Raw genomic sequence first — 20,742 nt, forward strand, 5'->3', positions numbered from 1 at the left:
CTGGTTATGTGATCTTCCCTGTGTTAGTCTAGGTTCACACCTATGCGTTTTTCAGAAATGCATAGCAGTCCATTTAACATGATTTCATATGGGAAAGGTTCACATCTCTGCATTTTCACCCAGGGTGTTTTTTGGAAAAGATCAGTGACTTTTTTAAATGCAAAATATTGTGTTTTTGGTTCTATAGACTTCAATGGAGACTTAACAGAAAAGCATGTAGTGTGTTTTTGATGCGTTTTGTTCTGCCAAGCAACAAGTTGAATAAAAAACGAAAACCACATCAAAAACGCACCACAAAAGCACTGCAGAAATGGATCAAACGTAAATTGCATAGGTGTGAACCTAGTCTTAGCCAGTGCCGCTGCAAAGGAGAGGAGAGAACGCTTGACAATGGCTGGAATGCTTGGAAGCAGTGACATTACCTATAGGCTTACTATGTCCCATCCATTGTCGGCATGCCCTCTTCTCTCATGAAGCTGGAAACAGGACCAGGGCAGCCTGAAAATAGCTAAGTATACAAATCTTTCTTCCACAGGTTAGTTAGTATAGCTGTTAGGAGGGAAGGAGTTGTGAGTTGAACAGAAAAAAAAACCTGAAAAATTCTTCCATTCACAAAAACGAGGAGGATGGAAGACTTAATCCCCCCATCTCCCTTACCCAACCCCACCCACCACTGTCAGAATACACTGATTAGCCAAATGGCTGTGGCCGCTGCTCAATAAGAATTTTCCAACTTGTTCCTTCAGCAGATGAAACAGTCAAGTGCTGTTGAGCGGGGGAGCTCACACATTGATCAAAATTCCACCAAACCTGCATGTTTTGATGATAAAGTGGTGTGTGTTTATTTTTATTTTTATAGCTCATCACCACCTATATACTTTAAAAGAGAAGTTTGAGATTTTTTTTTTTTAATTCTATCTTCCTAGGTGGATGCAGCATTGATCCAATGCTGCATCTGTCCCCCACTGGCTCTAAGGTTGAGAACTGATTGATCAGACACCACTTAATCGCTCAGTTCTCCCCGCCGCTCTGAGCAGAGAGTACTGTGTCAGTCATCGCCATCTGCTTTGCCCCACCCAGTGCTCACAGGAGCACTGGGCTGTGAAGGGAGCAGGAGTGGCTGGCTCAGGCTCTCAGTGGATCGCTGAGAGGCTGAGCCAGCTGTGGTCCAGGGATCTGGGTGGATCCCGACTTTAAAGTCAGAATCTTTCCCCAGCCTGGACCTGCTGAGTGATGTCAGCTGACAGTGGACTTTAGTGCTCCACAGGAGAAGTACAGCCAAACAATCTTTGGCTGTACTTCTCCTTCAAATTTTAATGTTACTCAACTGACAACATTTGGAGACCTCATGTGTGCATAATTTTCTACTGAAACCTTTTACATTAAAGAAGTTTACTGTCTTTCTGAGTAATGTCTATGGCCAAGGACACAACTTTTATCAGAGTGGCCTTTACACAACTATACAATTTCTTATTGTTCTTTTGCCTTTCTATATGCCATGTATATATATAAAAAAATGCTTGGAGTAACCTAAAGCCACACAACCACTTGAAATGTAATCTCCAATCCTCTTTTCTGTTTTCATCATACTATGCATTGGATAAATCAGGCAAATAGTCAGTGTGCATTAACTGTTAAAATGTGAGAGTGGAGGGCAAAAAGGAAGATGTTACACAAATGCAATCCTACAGTCCTCTCTGTGTTACCTAATAGCAGCTCTGACAGTTTCATATTTCTGTGACTGTTAGTACCAATGTCTGGCTGTGCAGAAAAGGAGAAGGGTTCACAGTTATGCCTTGACTTTAAATGCTTATACAGTATTAAGGTTTAAAGTGTCAGTGCAGCTTTTAAAGTCTGACCAATAAGACCTTATGAATATTGGCAATAGGTATGCATAAAAAAATATTTCCGATGAACAATGTTCCTTATTATTGCTCGGAACTTAGGATGCAAGACTTGTAGCATACTAACGCCCGTGTCTTTTTCATAGTGGCTCCATTTATAAATGACCTTTATGAAATGAGTTTATAGTTCGGGGTATTTTATTGAGCGTTCTGCTTTTATTCAAGAGTCATTTCCAGTATCGGCATTGTTTTCCTGAAAGCTTATTCTTAAGTATTTCAGGCCTGATGGCAAAATCTTCCATTAACTCTATTTATGACAGTGATGTATTTCTGTCTGAATGTTGCCGCAGTTTTGTAAGCCGCTCAACCTGACTTTAAGCGCTTTCATTCCAGGGATCCTTTGTCTGGAGCATATTAATTCTATTTGGAGACATGATTCAATCCAGTAATCAATCTTTGCAGCCCAGTAAGCGCCTCAATTTGTCTGGATGGTCTGTTCTCCTTTCTACAACTTGATCCTTCCTACATGAGAGTATTGTGCAGCTGCATTGTAAACTGAAGGTGTGTTGTTGTCTTAGCAGAAGGAGCCTTATTTACATGGAAACTTGTCCATATCTGTAGTGACTGTATTTTCTTATCTACATTAAAGGACCTGCTAACTCAGATTTTTTTTTACCTCTATATAAATGTATGCAACCCTAATATGTATGTAAACCTAACATTTTGTTTGTTTTTTGGTTTAACAAGGAACTCCACCCTACCCAGCTTCTGTATTTTTATTTCCATGTAACTCCTATATATAATTGAAAAAAAAAACATATTTACTAACCTATGGAGTCCACCGTTGTCCTCCTTCCAGCCTAAAATTCCTCTTAGTGGCTCTGCTCCTGCGCTGCTATCTTGGACTGAAATTCTCTGTATGCGTAGACAGGTCAAAGGTGTTTGTCAGATCTACGGGACCTGACAAAGACCCACAGCATGTCTGCACATGCACAGAATTGGGTGTTTTTACCACGCATGCTCAGAAAGAAGTGGGTCTCTGTTAGTTCCCACAGACTGGGAGAGACTTGCTGCCTTCTGTGCATGTGCATGGAGGTTGCACAGTTTTATGTGTACACAGACACTGTGGGTTTCTTCCTAGTCTTATACTCATGGCATGTCTGCCCAGTCGTGAGAGATACTTCGATATCTCATTGCATGCATCCCTTGCATAAATAAAAAAAACAAAAGGAGCGTTCCAATTGTATTTGAGTGAGTTGGAGTAATCAGAGGAGAGGAAGCGCCTTGGTTCACTTTAATACAGTGTATGAATGAATAAGGACCCCTATCAAGTTACTTTTTGCTGTCTTTGTCTCAGTGAGTAGACTGTAGATGAGCCAGCAAATAAAAGAAAATCTAAAGTGAACAAAATTGTAGAGAGTTGTCATAGGAAGATTTTTCCCCATGGGTATTTTTCCTTTCTTATGGTTTCCGATGACAATTCAAAATGTATTGATCCTCCCACAACCACCACCAATTTTTGTCTTGGTAACCGGGTCAAATAGAGGGGAGAATCTCCCAAACAAGGATACACAGAGCAAAAATCAGAGTCTAACCCCTCCCAGCACTACCCCAAACACACATTTGTTTTTTGGAACACAAGCATACAGTAACACCCTTAAACAGCTCTCCTTTTATATATTACACATTCCAATCTAATACTCTTCTGCAATACACAGCATGTATATTAAACCCATGTTAAAACTACTACTGTTGTAAAGTCGTTATAAAGGCTGAATTTTTTTTTTAAATAAACATGTTATACTTACCCGGTCTAGATAATGGTTTTACACAAAGCAGCTGTGCTCCTGCTTTTCTCAGATCCTCCGCTGGTGCTCTTGGCCCATCCCCCCTGCCAAGTGCCTTGTGTGTGCTGCCCTAGCCAGGCAAAAACCTTATTCTCCACCAGTTGCCCCACCAAACCTTGCCCAGGTCCGCCTCCAACCCCACCCCAGGCCCATCCCCTAACCATGCGCCCTTAAAGCTTATGAAATTACATTTTTCTTTAGAATAAAGGGTCCAAAATATAAAAAACAGCAATTATAACATAGCTTTATTATGTCAATTTAAACATAACAGCAATAGCTTAATAGAGTCTAGAGGGCAAGTGGTTAACCTAAAACAATGTAAACCTAAAATGAAGATAATTGTCCCCATCAGAGTCCTCCTTTACATAAGGTGTCCCCCTTTACGTTGGGTGTCCCCATCAGAGTCTCCCTTTACGTTGGGTGTCCCCATCGCAGTCCCCCTTTACATCGGGTGTCCCCGTCGCAGTCCACCTTTAAATCGGGTGTCCCCGTCGCAGTCCCCCTTTACATCGGGTGTCCCCGTCGGAGTCCCCCTTTACATCGGGTGTCCCCGTCGGAGTCCCCCTTTACATCGGGTGTCCCCGTCGGAGTCCCCCTTTACATCGGGTGTCCCCGTCGGAGTCCCCCTTTACATCGGGTGTCCCCGTCGGAGTCCCCCTTTACATCGGGTGTCCCCGTCGGAGTCCCCCTTTACATCGGGTGTCCCCGTCGGAGTCCCCCTTTACATCGGGTGTCCCCGTCGGAGTCCCCCTTTACATCGGGTGTCCCCGTCGGAGTCCCCCTTTACATCGGGTGTCCCCGTCGGAGTCCCCCTTTACATCGGGTGTCCCCGTCGGAGTCCCCCTTTACATCGGGTGTCCCCATCAGGTGTCCCCCTTTACATCGGGTGTCCCCATCAGGTGTCCCCCTTTACATCGGGTGTCCCCATCAGAGTCCCCCTTTAAATCAGGTGATAAGGGGAGAGAGGAAGGACACTCTTCCTTCACTCCTTAGTGCCGGCTGTCTATTGCCCCCTGCAGGCAGGAGGGAGGAGAAAGCCTAGTCCTCCCTCCAGAAAATGTCAGCAGCTGTTCCCTGTGACAGGAGCGAAACTGCGATCACTCCTGTCACTGAGGAACGGCATTAGCAATGCGTCCCCCCTCAACACAGTACTCGGGGCAGGTTGGTGCTGCTGGTAGCACCCACCCCCCACCCTCCGATGCGGCACCTGGGACACACTCGTCCCCATGTTATTTTCACTTGCCAAATGCGAGCGAGTGGAAATTTCAAGCCCTGCATTAGCATACAGAGCATGGCTCGGCCCCAACATCCCTCTCTGTTCACTGGCTGTGATTAACAGCAGCAGGAACCAATGGCTCCTGGCTCTCTCCAATGAGGAGAGAGAGCCACTGCCCTCATGCACATCTCTGGATCGAGATTAGGCTCAGGTGAGTATTTAGGGGGGCTACGGGAGAGCTGCATGCTGAAGGTTTTTTTTACCTTAATGCATAGGATGCACTAAAGAAAAAACCTCTTGTGTTAGAACCACTTTTATAATGATGGTAAATTCTATTTTTTTTTAAATAATAAAGGGAAGGAATGACAGGGAATGCATTAAGGTGAAAAATATTTAGGGTTTAGAACCGCTTTAGAAAAAAAATTTTCCAGCACAATCACAGCGCTACCTACCCCTTTGAATCTTATATCTGCCCCACTTTATTCAGACAATTTAAACTTTGGGAATCAAATTGCTTCTCAGGGTATAGAGGACGTATTGATTTCCTAGCCACTTTTGGTTGCTCCCACATGTATACAGCAAAGTGTGTATAAAGCCAAAATATTTTTAATTTTTGTCTTTATACTCACTTGCTAGAGTGACTGAAATTAGGGAAAATCCAAATGTCCAAGAGGCAATTTGCCTCCATTTGGAGGAATTTGCCTTGGTATTTATGGGACAGGTAGTAAGTGGAAATCTCTTGAATGGCACAGATCGCAAAAAAAAAAAAGATTGGGGGGGAGTCATTCCATACTGTATCCAAATTTGTTAAAACATTTGGCTTTAGAAAAAGTGGTTTGGCTTTAGGTTTGCTTTCAGCGGGTACTAAAGTTCTTAATTCAAATTAAAAAACACTGGCATGATGTAATGGTTAGAATAAGTGTGTTCTGATCTTGCACCACATACTGTGCATTTGTAAACAGAACTGGGTCATCTGAGTGGGTGGGAAGGGACGTTAACTGAGAAATGGGACATTGTCTGTGAGCTCCTTATTTTATCCTTTGTGCTTTCTTTACAGTGTTACAAGTGTAGCTTTGAGGTGTTGTTCACACCAGCAGCTACATTATACTGCAGTTGTTGGTGTGCACTGTCAGTGGTTTACTGAGGTAATGCGCAAGGTTTGTGCACTTTTTGTTAGTTTTCGCTTTGCTGAAAAAAAGTACATCAAGTCTTACTTTTTTCAACACACAAACTATTAGGACATAAGGCAAATAGCCTTGTTTATGCCTTGGGACTGCATTGATTAAGGGTTCGCAGCACAGGCCAATGTGGATGGTATGAACAGGCCTTGAATAAAGCAAAGGTTGCATATGCACCACTCTATGATGAGGGGCAATGCCTTATTCTGAAAGAGGATAGAGAAACACAGTTTGGGTAAAAATATTATTTTTAAAATTTTTTGATGAAATCAAAAAGTCTACACATAATGATTATATAGAAGCTATATTCAAATACTGAAACTAATAGGCCCTTTCACACAGCCGAGTTGGTGCTGCCACTTCACAAGTAGCCTTATAGAAAGCGGTTAGCTGCGGACAGGGACAGATTTCCATTAGTTTCATTGGTCATTCCAACAGCAAGAATCTGCAGATTCTTGTCATAGGAGACTGGTTGCCACACCAACCCGGCTGTGTGAAAGAGGCCTTAAAAAAGGTCAAATGTACTCGATGTGCATCATCATAAATGCATCAACCCTACCATGAAGTATGGTATGGCAGAATAATGCTGTAATAATGTTTTATCTACAGTAGACCTTGGTAGGCTTATATTAGATGGAATGAATGCACCAAAATAACAGGGAATCCTAGTGAAAAAACTTATGCAGTGAGAAAGAAACCTGAGTTTAGGGAGACGACACCAGCGAGGCAGCAAGAACTTGGGGAACTCAACAAGTGGCTGAGGAACTGGTGTAGGAAGGAGGGTTTTCGGTCCCCAGAGAACTGGGGTGACTTTTCAGTTACTGGCTCTGTAGCAGGGACAGATTGCACTAAATGGGGAGGGTGAAGCTCTGTTGAGGGAGAAGATGGCCAAAAAGTTAGAGGTACTTTTAAACAAGGTAATGGGGTTGGGGGAGGAATCAGAGGTAAAGGAAGCTTTTCAGGCTAGAGAGCAAAGGGCAGAAGGTGCCCAATCACAGTCTCAGAACAAACAGGGATAAAATAATATGCGGCCATACAAAAAGGCATGCTCACTAATGCTAGGAGTTTGGTAAATAAAATGGTGGAGGAACTGGAACTACTAATGCATGAGGAGGATTTCAACTTCATGGGAGTAACTGAGACCTGCCAGTACACATGACTGGAGGGGGAGAGGTATGCATGTACGTTATGAGTGATTTACCAGTAAGCACAAGGGATAACATTACTAACGGGGCAATGGAGGGGGTGGAATCCCTTTTGGCTGGAGCTTCAAAGATAAGAAACAAGGGAAATTGTGGGTATATGTTATAGGTCCCCTAACCTAAAGGTTAAAGAGGTGACAGATCTCCTTGCACAATTAGAATTAACAGTGAGGCATGGCAATATTATCATCATGGGAGAGTTGAATCATCCAGACATTGACTCAGCAGATGAAACTACTCAATTCTCTAAGGGTCGCCACTTCTTAAATGTCTTGTCGGACAATTTTATGTGTCAATTGGTGGATGCCCCAACTAGAAACAAGGCTCTGCTTGACCTACTAATTACTAAAAGCCCAAAGCTGATAGTGGACGTGGAAGTAAAGGATAATTTAGGAAGTAGCAATAACAGGGCAATTACGTTTGCTATAAATCATAGGAAAAGCAGACACGAGGGTAGGGCATGTACATTGAATTGCAAGAGAGCAAGTTTTACTAAACTGTGCAGCATTCTGCACAACATTAAATGGGAAGATACTCTAGAAACACAACATATGGAGAAAAACTGGGAGTGCGTTAAAAACATATTAATTAATGGCATAAGTCGTTGTATTCCAATGGGCAATAAATAAATATAAAAGTACTAGGGTTAAACCTGGGTGCCTAAAATACAGCATAAAAAAAGCAAATTAAATAGAAAAAAATGTCCTTTAACAAAATCTAAGGACGAGAGGACATCTTCAGCATTCTAATATTACAAAGAATGTAATAAGAAATGTAAGAGTGTAATTTGGGCAGCGAAAACAGACCACAAGAAACACATAGCAGAGGAGGGTAAAAAGAATCCCCCAAATTTTTCTTTAATATAAAATTAGTAGAAAAGCAAAGTCGGAGCATATTGACCCCATAAAGGATAGTCAGTTGAAGTTGGTTACAAGTGACAGGGAGAAAGCAAATGTATTAAATATGTTCTTTTCCTCACCATATACTATGGAAAAGGAGGGGTATAATAGGCAAGACAATAGAATTAGCAACACAGCAAGGAGTGTGCCCTTGTGGCTAATGGAAACTAGTGTTCTTAAAAGACTTGAAAAACGTAACCAAGTCATTGCTAGACCGTTATTCCTAATCTTCAAGGACAATTTACTAACAGGAATGGTACTAGCAGATTGACGTAAAGCTAATGTGGTGCCAGTATTAAAAAAAGGGCAAAGGTACATAACAGAAAACTACAGGGGGAATGATAAGAGACCACCTGCAAGAATTTGCTGATGAAAATAATACAATTAGCAGTAATCAGCATGGGTTTAAGAAAGGATTGTTCTTGCCAGACCAACCTGCTAACATTCTATGAGGAAGTGAGCTGTAATCTGGATAGAGGAAAGCCTGTGGATGTAGTGACTTCGACAAAACATTTGACACGGTACCCCATAAATGCTTAGTTTACAAATTGAGGTCTCTTGGTATCAATTGTAGTGTATGTACCTGGATAAAAAATTGGTTACAGAAACACCTCCGGAGGGTGGTGATAAATAGCTTATCTTCTGAATGGTCTGGAGCTCTGTCTTGGGAACAATTTTGTTTAACTTGTTCATAAAAGATAGAGAGGTTTGTGTATATAGTTAAATCTTTGTGTTTTCTGATGATACAAAGCTAAGCAGGACCACAGCTTCACAACAGGATATTGAAACTTCATTGAAAGACATTAACAAAATAACTGACAAAGAAATGAGAAATTAAGTTGAATGTAGGGAAATGTAAAATAATAAATTTCGGGACTAAAAATATTAATACAAGCTACACGCTGGGGGGACCCCAAACCCCTGCGGGGGGGATCCCAAACCCCTGGGGTGGGGGTATCAAAGATAGAAAATGGCCTGGGGGTCCTAGTTTATGACAGACTCAGCAATAGCATGCAATGCCAAGCTGCAGCAAGCAAAGCCAACAGAATATTAGCATGCTTTAAAAGGGGGATTTGCTCAAGAGATAAAACTTTAATTCTGCCTCTTTATAAAACTCTGGTTTGGCTGCATCTTGAGGATACCCTTCAGTTCTGGTCACCAGTCCTCAGGAACGATGTGATGGTACTGGAGAGAGTCCAGAGAAGGGCATCCAAACTAATAAGGGGGCTGGAGCAGGGGCGAACTGACCATTTGGAAACTCGGGCACTGCCTGAGGGCCCGGGGTCAATAGGGGACCCCATGAGATGCCCCTGGTACCTTTTTCATAGGCTTTTTTTAGTTTGGGAAAGGACACAGGCCCCATGATCCCTTATTGCCCAGGGGCCCCATGAGTTGTCAGTACGCCCCTTGGCTGGAAGACCTTCGTTATGAGGAAAGGCTACATCCTCTAGGCTTGTTTTCCTGGAGAAAAGATGCTTAACCACTTCAAGTCCGGACACTTTCACCCCCATCCAGTCCAGGCAAATTTTCAGCTTTCAGTGCTATCACACTTTGAAAGACAATTGTGCAGTCATGCAATACCCATATGAAATTGTTAGCATTTTTTTGAGACAGATAAAACTTTATTTTGGTGGTATTTATTCACCACTGCGATTTTTATTTTTTTGCTATATAAATGAAAAATACCAAAAATATTGAAAAAATTTGTTTTTCTTATTAAAGTTTGCAAATAAATAATCTCTTCCAAAATGTATTCATCTATCTTTTTCATAAAAAAAAACAAAACAATTATTTGGTTTGTTTTTTTTTACATACTGCCACCATACTACTTGTGGGGGGTGATGAAGATTTTGTTTTTTCTTTTTTTACACTGATTGCTTTTATACCTATAAAGGCTGTAAAAGCAATCATTTATCCTTCTCTCTGGCTGCATTCCTGCAGCCATTGGGAAATACTGTGCGAGCTGTGATTGGTCACAGCTTGTCACATGTTACAAGGCTGTTGTGAATAGCCTTTTACCATGTGACCTCTATGATCATTCACAGATTTCACAAGTAGTAAGCAATGATGTCAGGAAGTGACATCTTGTTTCCTACTATTCCCAGGGAGCAAGCACAAGCAATGGATGCAGGGGGGGGGACACTTTAGACACGTCCACCCGCATCAGAAGTGCTCCTGTCTGCCCGTTTATTGGCAATAGGGAAGAGGTTAAAAGGAGATATGATCGCAATATATTCTATAAATATCTAAATCGTGAGCATAGGAAGAAAACTGTTCAATCTCAGGTTGCTCAAGAGGCTACGTGGTCACTCAATGAAGTTGTATGAGAAACATTTTAACCTTAAACTGCATAAGGGGCTCTTTACTGTTAGAGTGGTAAGGATGTGGAACTCCCTTCCACACTTGGTGGCTTCAGCGGGAAGTGTTGGCAAATTCAAAAAACTTTTAAATGGGCATCTTAGTGTAATCAGTATACAGGGGTGTATTAGAGACATAAATGTATACACACACCCACACTGAAATGGATGGACTGATGTCTTTATTCAACCTTACCAACTAGATAACCCCAATCAAAAAGCCAAAACTACACAAAATGGCATAAAACAACAGCGCTAGGGTCCTGGTACACAGCATTGGTGTATGAATGCTGGATCTTCCTGGCACAAAAAATGTGTGTGAACTGTATAGTGCACACATTTACAGCATATAAACAAATTATTCTAGCTATAATACAACCTACTATTCAGGGGAGATGTGATTTACGTGCGTATAATCTGTGACAATAAAATAAGACGGTAAAGCAAGGGTCAGCCTAAACGTGAATAAGCAAATTACAAATAAGGAAATTTAAAAGGTGTTTTTTTTTGTTTACTCATGTTTTACTCATAATTTTGCTCTTGTATTTCCTCAGCTTGTCTGCATAACAGAGGATATCTGCCACAAAGGGAGTGCATTGTTTTTAGTTGGTTGTCAGACCCACAGCCATGCATTGGAAAAAGGTGCAGTGGTGCAGCAGCGTTGTGCTGCACTACAAAGCAGGAAGCTGATTGTAATGGACAACTATGGCTTCTTAAGAGTGTGTGATATACGGTATCTCAGGTTAATCTTTTCTACTTGTATAGTTAAAACATTGCAGATACGATACATTCCCGTAACTGGGACGTGTCACGTATTGGCTGATGTATACTCCATATGTGCTGATCTGACCAAAGTTAATTTGGTGCAGCAGAATGAGAAGTGAGAGGTCAGAGGATTGTGCTGTCTCACTCTTTTATCTCATTAATCACTCTTATTGTACATGAGCAGTTTAAATAGTGAGTCCCTAGCTGCAAAACGGGAGGCTCAGTAATTACAGTAAGTGCATGAAAGCCTGCTAATCATAAACAACTTTTATAGGTTACAGCTCTGTTGGTTAATGTTTGGTGTATTTTTCCCAGCAAAGCCATTTTGAAGGACTTCGAACTTCCTAGCCAAACCTCACAGTTTTATGGACTATACTACTTTTTCAAGAATTTTTTTTATCCAGTCCTTCATTCAGATTGCTTTCAGAAAGACAGACATGTGGTTTCTTGCAGTTATTTAGAGTATATCATAACTGTAAAAAGAGGAATATTGAGAATATAAAACTGAAGATAAAATGTTTTTCAGCCACTATTGTTCTGAGAAAGCTCTCCCTCCCAGGAGTTACAATGCCACACTTTACTAAACTCTTGGTATTTGAAAGATGTTGAAAGTGTATACTGCAAGAAGTTTTGTGACAGATGTGACATGCAAGAGAGGACTTTAGTTCTGCTTTAAAGCGGTAGTAAGCTATAAAAAAAAAAATTCCCCTGCAAGACGAAGGCATCATGTGCTGGTATGCGTCGCATACTAGCACATTACGAAGGACTTTGCTTTAAACAAAGCCCTCCAGCGGTGCACTTGCACTGCTGCAGAGGCTTCCATCTTCACCTGGTCTTCCTTCCTGGTTCCCGGGCTGCGGCCGCTTGATTGCCCCAGCCGCGATGACGTCACTCCTGCACATGCGCACCGAGTCTCGGCCATCGCACACAACTCTGAAGGGATGGCACTAGTATGCCGTTTCTTCAGGCTGCTGTATCTCCTAAGCGATGCACAATATTCATTTTACCTACAGGTACACTGTAGTATAAGTTATTGTAAAGGTTACTTTTGTTTTTTTATTAAAATAATAAAGATCTCATACTTACCTGTTCTGTGCAATGGTTTTGCACACAACAGCCCCGATCCTGCTCTTCTGGGGTCTCCTGCTGCTGCACTGGGCTTCTTCTCCATTCTGAATGCCCCCAGAGCAAGCCATTAATCACACTGCTGTAACACAGTCTGTGAATGGGGGCAAGTCTGATTAGTCACAACATTACCTCCTCCATTCACAGATCGACGATGCAACCATCTAGTTGAGTATGAATTTTTTTTATTCCCACACTTATCTTGTAACTCTGAACCTATCACTTAAAGGAGAAGTATAGCCAAAGCATTTTTGGCTGTACTTCTCCTATGGATCACAGAACTGCAGTTTTGTTCTGCAGTTCTGTGACCCATTTTCAGCCGACAGCAGGCTAAAGCCCTCTGCTGGCTGATGTCACAGAGCCAGTCCATGTTTGGGAAAGATCACAATTTTACAGTCAGGATTCACCCAGATACGTGGACTAGCAGCTGGCTCAGCCTCTGAGAGCGCCACGCCTGCCCCCTCCTCACCCAGGTTTTTCAGTGAGAGGTGCAGCAGAGAGCTGGTGACTGACAGTCACTGCTCTCTGCAACCTGAACACCAAGAGCTGAGCGATCAGCTGTGTTTGATTGCCCAGTTCTTGCTCTGGAGCCAGCAGGGGACAGATGCAGCATCAGTCTGATGCTGCTTCCACTTAGTGTCAGGAATGGGCTCACCACTGGTGGTGCTGTGGCTCACTTGCTCTGTGGGCTGCAGTACCAGCTCCTACCAGACGGTGCTTTTAGCAGCCTGGGTCTCACTCCTGCAATCAAGCCATCACCTGAGGCTGATTGCAGGAGGTGTATTTAAGCAGGACCAGGCCTGCAATCAGTGCCTTGGTGTTGTTCCCCATGAGCCCCTGTACCTGCATCCTGTCTGCTTCCTGCCTGATCCGGACTCTGCCAGAACTCTGCCTGCACCGACCCCGGCTATTCCTGACCTTTCTCCTGCCTGCTCCTTTGTACCTTGTCTACCCGATAGTTACTGACCCGGCCTGCCTGACTACACTTGTGTTCCCGCACATATTGAGACTAGTTTAAGGTTTGGTTTGGTTTTGCACTGTGTGCCCTGTGTATTGTGTAACCTTAAATAAATTATATTACTTTTACACCATACTTGAAGCCTGCGTTTCCCTGTGTCAGTCCACACATCTCTGGTCATACCTGGACCCCTGACACTTAGGTGGTTATAATGTTTTTTGGGTTTTTTTTCACAAATCCCAGACTTCTCTAATAAAGTGAACATTATGACAAAAATGGTTTAATGAAAAGGTCTTTGTTTTGGCTGCTTACATGGATGCTTCACTCTCAGGATCATGGGTACTTCTGCATTTTCTAATGATGTAGAGAGATTACACACATGTAAGAGTTACAATGTTTTGTTGAATAGCAGTATGTGAATATTTCACTCTACTTGCTTAAATTACCTAATTACCTGATCGAGAGAATATAGGGGGGCCATTGAGCACATTTCGTCTGGAACGACCCATTTTCCTCAGAATTTCAGAGAGAAATGCACTGTAACCAGCATGTACAACATTTGCTGCCTTCCTTCCTTAAATAAGGGCAATAATTGCCACCTGTTTTTCAAAGAATGAATGACCTAACTAATAGAACTCCACACTGCTATTATTTTGAACATGCCCCTTTCAATTAGTGATTCAATTACACAGAATCAGCAGCATGCATATCATGACTGTCGGGTCTGTTGGATTTCTATTACTCTACTACACCTGCTAGTAAATTATTTGCCATGTAGAAATATAATTTCTACCAAAAACAGTGATTGATCAGGTTAGTGATGTCTGACTGCTATTATTTTGAACACAACTGCACATTTTAACTAAAAAGTGCCCTTATGCTGTCAGCCTAGCCTCTGTGACTTAAAGTAACCTACCCTCCCCTGCCCTTGGTGTATATTTTTTATGTAAGCATTGTTATGTATAATTATAGTATGTACTGTATATTATTAATATCATACAGGATTTATATAGTGCCAATAGTTTGCACAGGTCTTTACAAGATGGAGGCAGACAGTACAGTTACAATACAATTCAATACAGAAGGAATCAGATGGCCCTGCTCATTAGAGATTACAATCTAAAATGGGGGTCAAGTGATTGAAAAGGTAATAACTGTGGAGGGTGAGCTGATGGAGAAAATAAAAGTACAGTTGTTAGGTGGAGGCAGGATAGGCTTCTCTAAAGATATGGGGTTTCAGGGATCATCTAAAGGTGGATAGAGTAGGAGATAGTCAGACAGATTGGGATAGGAAGTTCCAGAGGATGGAAGAAGTTCTGGAGAAGTCCTGGAGGTGACAAGGGAACTAGAGAACAGGAGGTCTCAGGAGGAACGAAGAGAACAATTTGGTTGGTATTTTGAGACTAGATTGGTGATGTAATTGGGGGCAGAGATGTGCATGGCTTTGTAAGCTGTTAGTGTTTTGAATTTGATTTGTTGGGTAAGCGGAAGGAGAGGGGTAGCAGACAATATTACTTAAACAAGATGCATAAATGAAGCTATAACATTTTTCAGTTGTACTGTTCACTTTATTACCAATACTGCACAAATGTCCTGAGCATTGTTAAAATTATGGAATTGTGAAATAATTTTATTTGTATTATGTTTAAGACTAAAATGTTTTAGTCCGGTAAAATACAGGATATTGCATCTGAATATATTGTTTATTTTCCAACAACAGGGTGACCTCTTTTTCATATTTACCTATATATTCTTAGCTGCTAAAAATACTGTGGTTCTAATTTACAAACACAAGTGATTGTTTCAGAAGAGTGACTGTTCTGATAAATTCACCTGCTGAGTCAAAGCTAGAGCTTGCCAGTCCCTAGGGAGCATGAGCATTGTTAAAGTGTTACTAAACCCAGGACCCTGCATTCACTATATCTGGTCTCCCACAGTATACACAACATGAAAGTGCAATTATTTTAGTAGATATAAACTGATAAATACCTTTTTCTCATCAGCAGTCTTGTGACTACTTTCAGTGTCCAGCAGAGCACTGGTTACAGCTTCTAGGAGGAATTTTATTATCCTGTAGAAAGATGTAGAACCCCTGACCACTGTCTGGTCAGTGCTGATTGGCTCTGTGCCGATAGCATACACCCTCCCAAAAAGTAAAGCAATTCTCTAGCAATACATACCAAACTGAGCATGTGCAGAGTGCCTCCTAGAGCTCTGTGTAGCAATCGTGCACACAGAGATGGATGCGAGCCTCCATCTTGTATTATTTTTTACTCCCAAATCAGATTCCTCCGATATCCCCCCTCCCTTTCTGAGGAGTGACATGTGGTCTGTTTGATGCAGAGATCAAAGGCATCAAGGCCAGTGGGAGAGCTCATGTTTATAAACCCCAGTTAGCCTGGCGCCCAGATGTCTGTGAGACTCTGCTTGGAGAAGGAAAACGGACTCACATTTAAACATCCCTTTTTTCCCCTATGATTACATATCTTGGACTATGAAAGACGTACATAAAGACGGGTATGTATTCAGATTGATCTTGTTAATACAAGTCGTCTGATATATTACATCCCCTAGCTGGCATCAACAGGAGAGCAGAAAATTATATCTCCTTAACCATCCCCGCAGGTATGTCATATTTCATACCTAGACGTTCAGCAGGGTGTTCTGCGTATTAATTGACTAGTGGCAAGGCTGCTAAATGCACCGAGAATAAGTTATGAACCATGACATCAACTGGGAGGGTTTTTGGTTCTAGCTAGGGTCTCCGCCTCAACACCCCTCCCCAAATGAGGCGATTGGTTCTCTGCTTTAAGGAGACACCCTGCTGAGTTCCTAGAAAAAGCTAAGCTAAGCTGAGTTGAGCTAAGTTGAAGATTCTCCCTTGTAACATCGAAACCAACTTTGGGAGATAAAAGCACCCTTTTGATCTAACAATTGAAAGCTGCTTAAACCAAGGCTGACGGCAAGTACTTTATCCCTCTAAAATTTCCTTCTGTTATCTCTTTGCTATGTTATTGTTCTCTGTATAATTATATATATATATATATACATATATATTTATATATATATATATATATATATATATATATTGGCTACATCTTTTTCTGTAAATATTTTTATTGCACCTTTTTGACCTTTTCATAATAAATCTTACTTTCTGAAAGTGTTGAACTGTTTCTAAAGCTCTTTAATGCAAACTAAGAACCCCTGCCTCCTGAACAGCGCTACTGTGTGTGTGTTTTGAACTTCGGTATATCTCTGCCTGCAGTGACAGTGGTATACCAACGTTTATGCAAACATCATAGTGTTATTGCTGATATTGCCGAGTTTCCTCTTTCTCTGTACAAAAAAGAGGTGGTGGCAGTGTGAAGGGTTAATTGTGTAATTAACCTGACCCAGTAACAATCGCTCTCAGGCTGCAGATACACAGATTGTGGCCCATTAGCTGAAAAATCTTTGTGCAGAGAGCAGCTGGGCGTGGCATTGTTACGCACGTGACAGCGTGGTTTTAGATTGGCTAGTCCTTCGGTCACAAGTTTGGTGAGAAGGGCTGGAGTCTGACGCCGAGATCGTCACACTCTGTACTATCAGCAGATGTATTGGGGACTGTGGAAGAAGGGGAGAATCAGAGAAAAGAGGAGGATCAGGGAAGACAGGATCAGCCTTTTAATATAATGTGGAGGCTTAACCCCTTTGGTTCCACAGTGAGTATAACAAGCATGCTTTACTGCATATACAGTCTGATTTTACTGTTGTGGGTTTAGTATCATTTTAAATGCAGAGATTTTGCTCTGACTCAGCTGGGGCAATGTGGGACCTCTGCAGAGAGACTACTGCAAGAATCCTTCTCTGCATCGTGTGTGCAGGGGGCAGCCTTTTTTGTCTCAGGTTGCAACTCTAAGGCAAGCAAAGGGTAAGATATGCACCCTTTGGGTTTTGTTTTTAATGCACCTGGAATGTATTTAGCTCATTTAAACTGAATGTTCATGTGGGCTCTAAGGAAAAGAGTAAGAAGGTTTGAATATATCAGCACAGAGCCCTGAGATAGCTTTCACATTGGACAAAATGGCTTGCGTATGTTTAGAAAATAATTAGGGAGGTCTTAAAATGCAATGAAAGTCAATGAAAGTGCTAAACGTACTGCACACTTACCTAATTATGCCCATGCAATAAAAATTTTATTAATGTTTGCCCTAGATAGGGGGAGGGGTTGGTAAATGTTTTTTTTTTTCTCCGCTATCTCTACATTTGTTTTATGTAACTGAAAAATATCTGCTATTTTCACAAAGAGAATTCCAGTCTTTCCAAATAATCAATACTCGCAGCAGTATTACTCAGTGATGTTCCCCTACCATGACAGGCCTCATCATGAGTTGATGAGGACCAAACTTGTAATGGAATTTCTAGTTGGGAAAACTGTCAGGATAGGCTTGTAGTATAATTTTTCTACTTCATCTTAAAAGTGACACCTGTAATGTTTGATTTGAATAATCTTGTAGAATTTTTTTTTTTTTTAATGTTTTTCTAACAATATTACTAGGAGACAAGTGTTTGTCTACCTCTGAAAATCTGAATAACTGAATATTAACAATTTTAAATATGTTTACATGATAATTTTGCAGTGGGTAATTACCTGAAACCTTGGACAATACTGGTGTTGTATTTGTGGTATTTATGGTTGCATGCTTACTTGATAATACAATTCGTAAATAAAGGTATTGCTGGTAACAAATATTTTATGCAATTGTCATATTACACATACTAAGTGGAAAGTACTGGCTTGTGAGAATTGCTAATTAGAAGTTTTTTTTCTAAATTCTGAGTACCTGCAGGATGAATCAAACAATTCAGGAAATCAGACAGTCATGATTCGTGAATTGTAGGATTTTTTGCCAACTAGGAAAAATCTATGGGATGTACAGTTCTGCTGCAGAAATCGTGAAATTTTGGCATTGATATTAACAATATGAGTGATCATGTCAAAAAACTGTCTGTCTTTTATTTAAAGTGTTACTAAACCCAGGACACTGCATTCACTATATCTGGTCTCCCACAGTACACACAACATGGAAATGCAATTATTTTTGTAGATATAAAATGCTAAATACCTTTTCTCATCAGCAGTTAGAGCAGTCTTCTATCAGTATCCAGCAGAGCACTGGTTAAAGCTTGTAGGAGGAGTTTTCATTTTGCTCTAGGAGGATGTAGAACCCCTGACCTCTGTCTGGACAGTGCTAATTGACCCTGTGCTGATCACATGCACTCTCCCAAGAAAAAAAAAACCTCTCCAGCAATACATACCAAACTGAGCATGTGCAGAGTGACTCCACACAATGTCTTATCAGGAGATAAGAGGGGAGCACTGGAAGAAGGGAAGGTTCAGAGAAGTCCGGATCAAACCATGATTTTTACACAATGCAGAGGATTAATCCCTTCAATTCCACAGTGAGTATAACATACTGCATATACAGACTGATTTTACTGTTGTGGGTTTAGTAACACTTTAAGGATAGTGATCACATGAAGCCATTTATTATCACATAGTAGTTTGGCTCTTTATCAAATCATAATAACAGAAATCACCCAAATGGCCCTCATTAAAAGTTTACATACCTTGGAATGTCTGGCCTTGGTACCATGGTGACACTCACAGGTTAAAATGACAATTAAAGGTTAATTTCCCACATCTGTTTTTAAATTGCAATTGGTGTCTGCGTATAAATAGTCGATGAGTTTGTTAGCTCTCACATGGATAAGCAGGCTAGGTACTGAACCATGGGGAGCAGAAAAGAACTGTCAAAAGACCTGCATAACAAGGTTAACAGAACTTTATAAGGATGGAAAGAGATATAAAAAGATATGCAAAGCCTTGAATATACCAGTCAGTACTGTTCAATCACTTATTAAGAAATGGCAAGTTTGGGGATCTCTTGATATCACACCAAGGTCAGGTAGACCAAGAAGGATTGCAGCCACAACTGCCAGAAGAATTGGTCAGATTACAAAGAAAAACCCACAGGTATCCTAAGGAGAAATACAGGTTGCTCTGGAAAAAGACAGTGTGGATGTTTCAAGGAGTACAATATAATGATACTTTTTTTGGGGGGTGTTAAGCTCTAAAGGCACTGGGTGAAAATTGATGGCAAGATGAATGCATCATGTTATCAGGAAATACTGGCAGACAATTTGCATTCTTCTGCACAAGATCTGTACATGGGACACTCTTGGACTTTTCAGCACGACAGTGACTTTAAACACTCCAACACAAAGTCAGAGTCACACCGGGTAGAACGATTCCATTGCCTTTCATTGGATGCGATTTGAATGGTCAAATTGCATGACAATTGGCATCAGTGTGAACCAGGGTTTACTACAGGTTGTTCTGGAACTCAAAAAAAAGTTCTTTGGAATATTTCTGGAATATAGGATATATGAAATCAAGGGCTGGGTACAGAAAATGATACACACCAATGAATAAATGAATGAGAGGATGAGAGTAAACTAATAAAAAATATTAAGAACTATATAATATATAATAAAACACACTAGCTGCTAGCATAAAAAGCATATTTTTATATTTTCCTTTGTTTATGTACGTTGCCAAACTGCAGTGCCTGGTTAAAGTGTATGTATTCCCAACAATTAACTTCTCGTACTTGATTTCTTTATGGTCTGTTAAATAAACCAGTAAAAGGGTTGTTATATATACAAAAAATAACTATTGATCCTACCAGAAATCTAGTAAGCTTACTATTCTCTCTCCCCCTACTGACTGTTATCATTTGACGTTGTTTCACGCTCTTTCTGGACTACAGAACATTTCCTACTGTTATGGAGAGTGGTGGAGGTTTTCTGTAGTCCTACCAAACTTCCTATTCTAAAGCAACAATGCTGCTCCTTCATAAATACAGCGCAGTAGGCCAATGTTGTCACTCTGTGCAGGAATTGTTATGCTGGCAAAATTAGCCGGAAAAAAATAAAAAGCATGAAAAAATAAACTAATACTTCCAGCATATCGAAGGACTAGGTAAGCTGCAATATATTTCATTTTTGTTCTTCGGTTTAGATATGCATTCTGCATAAAATAATTTTGTCTAGTTGATTTTGTCTCTGGCCTTAGATATCCAAATGTTGTCAGTGTCCGGGTTACAAAGAATAAAAGGTGTCTATTTTTTGCTTTTGAATTGTAAATATGTTGTAGATGTAAATTACTGTTTTAATAATCGTAATGCATTGCAGATGTGGATACACATTACATTGAAGTCACACTCAGTCAAAGATTTTACTTTTTGCCAATAATGCTTTTGAATTTTGCTCTTGTATAATTTTCAGAATGGACAGCTTTATGACA

General features: G+C 40.9%; 1 protein-coding gene across 3 annotated transcripts in view; it reads left to right on the forward strand.

Annotated features, from left to right (window-relative positions):
• The window catches only part of OGDHL (oxoglutarate dehydrogenase L), a 235,275-nt gene that overhangs the window by 72,484 nt on the left and 142,049 nt on the right, over positions 1 to 20,742 (forward strand). The window lies entirely within an intron of this gene.

Source organism: Staurois parvus, unplaced genomic scaffold, assembly GCF_062004578.1.
Source record: "Staurois parvus isolate SC_StPar_1 unplaced genomic scaffold, SC_StPar_1.0 ptg000234l, whole genome shotgun sequence".
NCBI classification, from domain to species: Eukaryota; Metazoa; Chordata; class Amphibia; order Anura; family Ranidae; genus Staurois; species Staurois parvus.